The sequence below is a fragment of the Ostrinia nubilalis genome, chromosome 9 (assembly GCF_963855985.1).
Source record: "Ostrinia nubilalis chromosome 9, ilOstNubi1.1, whole genome shotgun sequence".
In the NCBI taxonomy this organism is placed as follows: Eukaryota; Metazoa; Arthropoda; class Insecta; order Lepidoptera; family Crambidae; genus Ostrinia; species Ostrinia nubilalis.
Genome location: NC_087096.1, coordinates 1,822,965 through 1,828,964, shown reverse-complemented (window position 1 = coordinate 1,828,964; position 6,000 = coordinate 1,822,965).

Here is a 6,000-nt window from a genome sequence, read left to right as displayed (position 1 = left end):
ATATGGATGACCTGGCTTCTTCTGCTTCTTCTCTTCCAGAAGCAGTTAAGATAGCCAGAGAATTAATTCAGCTGTTCAAAGCCGGTGGTTTCGATTTGGTCAAGTGGACTTCCAATTCGCTTGAGTTACTCGAGCAAATACCCGAGTCGCACCGCCAATCTGAATTTATTTCCTTTGATGACGGAAATATATTTAAGATTTTAGGCTTGCGCTGGTTACCCGCCCAAGACACTTTTGTTTTTGAGACTTCTAGTCCGCCACTAGTTTGTACAAAGCGCGCCATTTTATCCGCCACCGCTCGTCTGTACGACGTTTTAGGACTCGTCGGACCTATTATTCTTTTCGCTAAATTATTAATTAAAGAGCTTTGGCTTCTCAATCTTGATTGGGACGATGTGCCCCCCTCCCGCATTATTAATGTATGGCAACAATATTTGTTTGAATTACCGCAAATATCCCGCTTGTCGTTCCCGCGCCATGTAGGCATTAAATGCGGCTCTAAAGTTTCTTTGATTGGTTTTTCAGACGCTAGTGAATCCGCATATGGTTGTGTTATTTATTTACACGTCGTAAATGGCAATATGCCTCCTATTGTCACGCTTTTATGTTCAAAATCGCGCGTCGCGTCTGCTAAACCTAAGATCACGCTCGCGCGCTTAGAGCTCAATGGAATATTATTAATGTCTCGTTTTCTTAAAATCGTTTACGACAGCATGTCAAATAGATATGAAATTGATAACATTTACGCTTTCTCAGATTCAGAAGTCGCACTATGTTGGTCGGTCGCTTCGCCACATAGATTTGATACTTATGTTGCCAACCGCATTTCACAAATTCAAACAAATATTTCGCCTGATAAGTTATACTTCATTCCCGGCGTACAAAACCCCGCAGATTGTGTATCTCGCGGACTTACGCCCGCGCAGTTAATTCAGCACGAACTTTGGTTTAAAGGACCGTTTTGGCTTTCACTGCCTATTGACAATTGGCCTATACAACAATTTGCACCTAACAAATTATCTTTGCCTGAAGAAAAAACAGTTTCTCATGTTGCTACTAAAAAGGTAACTGAAGCTGAAAATCCTATTTTGTCTCTTGCATCTCGCTGTTCCTCGTGGGACAAGCTTTTACGCGTCACTGTTTATATGCTCAGATTTATGAAGAGGCTACCGCAAAATAATGTCATTACCGCTGACGATTTAAATGCCGCCGAATTAAAAGTAATTCAGGCTGTGCAATCTGTATATTTTTCAGAGGATATTAAAAAGGTGTCTAACAAACAACCATGTTCATCAAAATTATTAAAATTATATCCGTTTTTATGTGATGGAATATTACGCGTCGGAGGTCGCTTATCGAACTCGACACTAGATTATTCATCTAAGCATCCTATACTACTGCCTAAACAGGGACGTATAGTCGAACTTCTAATTGAATCTTATCACCGTGACAACTGCCACGCCGGACCGCAGTTATTAATTGCTCTTTTAAAGTCTAAATATTGGATTATTTCCGCTAGACGTGTTGTTAGACAGCTCATCCATAAATGTAACATTTGTTTTCGGCTTCATCCGAAGTCTACTTTCCCGCCAATGGCTGATTTGCCTAAATGTAGATTGGAGCAATGCAAAGCGTTTCTACACACGGGCGTAGATTACGCAGGCCCTCTTTATATTACGCCATATCGCAAGCGCGGCGTTCGCAGCGTAAAAGCATACTTATGCTTATTTATTTGTCTTGTGACTAAAGCAGTTCACTTGGAACTCGTTTCTAATTTAACTTCGGCTTCTTTTATTGACGCATTTAAGCGTTTCTTGTCGCGACGTGGCCCTTGTACGTTCTTATATAGCGACAATGGCACCAATTTTGTTGCAAGTAAAGCTTATTTTAATGAACTTCACGAGTTTTTAAAAACTGACGATTATTATCAAACTTTTAGTCATGAACTCGCGAAGAATCGCATCACGTGGCGAATGAATCCTCCCACTGCGAGCCATTTTGGTGGCCTATGGGAAGCGAACGTTAAGAGCGCTAAATCGCTATTATTCCGCGTCATCGGGAATCAAATTCTCACTTTTGAGGAGATGTCGACTGTTCTTGCTCAGATTGAAGCAGTGCTCAATAGTCGACCTCTTTATGTTTTAAGTTCTGACCCATCGGAACCGCTCGCGCTTACACCGTCGCATTTTTTATCTACCGCTCCACTCGAGTGCCTACCTGCGGCTGATTTGGCTGAACAACGAACTAATTTACTGTCTCGTTTCTCATTGATGGATTCGCTTGTTCAGTCCTTCTGGAAAAGATTTAGATCGGAGTATTTACATAATTTGCAATTGCGTGAAAAATGGAATACACCTTCTAATCCAATAAAAGTAGGTACCGTAGTTCTACTAATTGTAGAAAACTCTCCACCTTTACAGTGGCCTTTAGGAATAATTACAAGTATTTTTCCTGGCAAGGATGGAGTAACGCGCGTTGCGGAAATAAAAACAAAAACTGGCACTTATAAACGCCCAGTGGTGCGGCTATGCCCGCTTCCGACTCAATAGTCTTCTCTACTTTTGTTTACGTAGCAAATTTATATTTAGTTTTATTTTTATTTTTTTTTTGTTTATTCACTTATCAATTAACTTCTGCACCTTATGTGCTACGCTCTATGTATTACATGGGGCGATTTTCTCTTTGTTTTGAAGGGTTTCTTCAAGGCCGGGGGGATGTTGGATTTCGTATTTTTGCGGTTTGTAAAAATAAAATTATTGTAGGGTAAGCTTGCAAATGTTTTAAATCCCATCATCTCCCATCCCTTTCCAACATGTGCACTTTTGCTGTTGCCGTCTTCGTCTGTCACCGCGATCTACGAATGTGCAACGCATACGGTGGACATCGCCCCTTCCTAATTTGCGCCTACGCTGAGACAGACGTGTCTTTATTAATTTGTGCGTGACCTATATTTTATATCGATTTTGTGCAAGACAGCTCTAAAGAACAATAATTGCTAAGTGTTCGGCTCGGAACCATCGTGTGTGGCTTGTGAAACTTGAAGAGTGCCCGACGGAGATATTATTGGTAAGTGCGCATGTTTCCTTTCCAAATTTCCTGTCGTCATTTTTCTTCGGTCTCTTCGTCCCAGTTATTATTTGCAAGCTTACAACTGCGTTCTTTAGGCAGCTGTTTAAGCATCCGCAGAAATACAGTCCACTAATACATCGAAAACCTAGCCTAATAGGTATGAACCAAGAATTATAAATTTAACCGCCATCTGATTACAAACCAAAAGAGATGTAGGATTTAGGCTACTACAGTGAGAATTATAATAAGTATTAAGGTGTTTTGCCTCAATACTATAAATGGGAATAATGTCGTATAATAAACATCTATCAGAACTTTACAGTGGAAAACGGTGAATAAACAAAGTAGTTTTAGAAGATTTTTTTGTGATCTAAAAGTAACAAAATTAACCGTTCACCCTCAATGTATTTTACAATGAAATTACAAAGGGAAAAATAACAAAGACGCAAGCTATGTTGCAGAAGTAGGTACTCCAAAAAAACATCAAACCAAAATGTCACCAATAATTGTGCATAGTTGTGTTATCGACGCATCAAAGCTTTTCCGAAACCGTGACAAAAAGGGAACAGACCTACCTATTTCGTGTGAGTGGCGCCGCCTTTAAGTACAGTAGCGCCACCTTCTGGCTTAATGCAATGTTGTCTATGTTCTTATATTCCGGCTATCTTCTTAGGCCCAGAACAGACGGTGAAACGCAACTGCAACTTTCTGATGATTCTGATGAATGAAACTGAAACTGAAAGTTTCAAACTGGTCGCGTCATGTGTGGTCTCTCAACGGACGCTATGGCAGAAACTTAGATGCAACTCAAAAGTAACTAGCAGTTGCAGTTTCGTTGCAGTTGCGTTTCACCGTCTGTTCTGGGCCTTAGTCGTGCAATTTTGTCAGAGTGGTCGTGGTTGCGCTGACGAGGTACACGGTGGGGTGTTCGATGTCATCTCCAAGGGTAGCTCTCCTACCGATGTGCTTCCATTTCTGCCTGTGAGAGGCGTCGCGAGTACACTGGACCATGGTGGACTCAGTAGATTTTGTGATGGCGTCTATCCAGCGGGTCCGGCTATAGCTTAGCTTTCAGTAGATACTGCCTCATCCACATCAGTACACCGCAAGTTGCAGCAATATGAAGCACGGCAGTTGGCCGCGCGCCATTCGATTTGTTCCCGCGAGATTAGAATGTTAATGCTGCTAGTTTGTCTTGTCGTTGGCAACATTCGTTAGGTACACTCGGAATCAATAACGATATAACAATAACTTCAGATTTTTTCGTTCGTATCAGCTAAATGACGTCTACTGCTGTACAAAGGCCTCTCCCAAGGATTTCCACGATCCTGCGCTGCCCGCGTATAGGCACTTCCCGCGACCTAACTTTAGACCGATCCTAACCGTTTTTTACTGTTATACTATTAAAACTTTATCTTAAAGTTAGTTCTGAATTCGACCAAGAGATGGCGCTGTTCCGTTTTATTTCTCGGTATCATTTGATTCTCCGATTCTATTAGAACCGATATTAAAGAATGATCTTGGGAATTGTTTTTATTTTGTATTTGAAGTCTTTAAGTCTTATGCCATTTCTTCACGTGAATATTTAGCCAGGATACCAGTACCAAAGCGTTTATGTTGCATCACAAACCTTTATAAAAATTTACCTTTCAGCAATGCTGCAGGTGATTATTTACCGGTTTTTCAACCCCAATCCAAAATTCGCTTACCCAAAACTGTGAAGGTGTGTCCTAGCCCTAAGGCCTACGCCTATAAAGTCTGTGCTCATAAAATATTGAAGCTGAGTATACTAAAGCAATGTTTCGCATTGTTGCCGAGTTGAGGAATGCGCCCTTTGTATACATAAGTGTGCCTCAGTTCTGTTGGAGATAGTTGGAACAATATGTCGTTTGTTCCCTAAAAGGATGAGTTTGAATGTCGTTCTTGTGAACTACACTCACAATCATATTATTTTGAATATCCTAATGTGTTATTATCATCAACTCAAATGAAATATACAGGGTGTTTCTTGTAAGGTGTCAAGCCGAAGGCAGGTGATAGGTGAGGACTAGACCTATCGATTTCACCCCCATGTATGTTCTACGATTTTTCGTAGTTTAGAAGTTATCGTTAATTTTGTGATTTTTTCAAATTTCATGACCTAGTAGGCTTTAAATTTTTTTTTCTTTTTTTTTGGGTTGGCTTTTCTCAGATTTCTTTTTTTTGACAGATTCCCTATTAATTGCACATGTTTGAAAAAAATAATCACCTTTCTATCTTTGATGCAAGATACACAATTTTTGCTAGAAACAAAAAAAAATTTTCAACTTAAAAGTTTGAAAAAAAAAGAACTTACATAGGTCCAAAATAATTTTAAAAACTGCACAGTTTTCTGAACTTTCATAATAACACAAAAAAACATGTACTTAATAGGCCATTATTTTCTGTAATCGCTCCACTAAAGTGGTAAGTCGGAGATTCCGTTACATGTTTTTGACTTTCTTAGGACTAACTAATGTTTGCAATCCCCTAAGTTTACGTTATGTAGAACACATTTAGAAACAATAACAGAAAAGAATTTTTTTTATCCACAATGAGGAAGCTCTTGCCCTTCATCTGGTAGGTATACAACAGGGAATATGAAAATATTGATGTACTGCGGACAAAGCTTTAAATTTAAAGCCTACTAGGTCATAAAATTTGAAAAATCACAAAATTAACGATAACTTCTAAACTACGAAAAATCGTAGAACATACATGGGGGTGAAATCGATAGGTCTAGTCCTCACCTATCACCTGCCTTCGGCTTGACACCTTACAAGAAACACCCTGTATTATAATATTCGTTCGTTCGTTCGTTTCAGCTAAATGACGTCCACTGCTGGACAAAGGCCTCCTCCAAGGTTTTCCATAAGTACGGTCCAGCGCTGCCCGCATCCAGGCTCTTCCCGC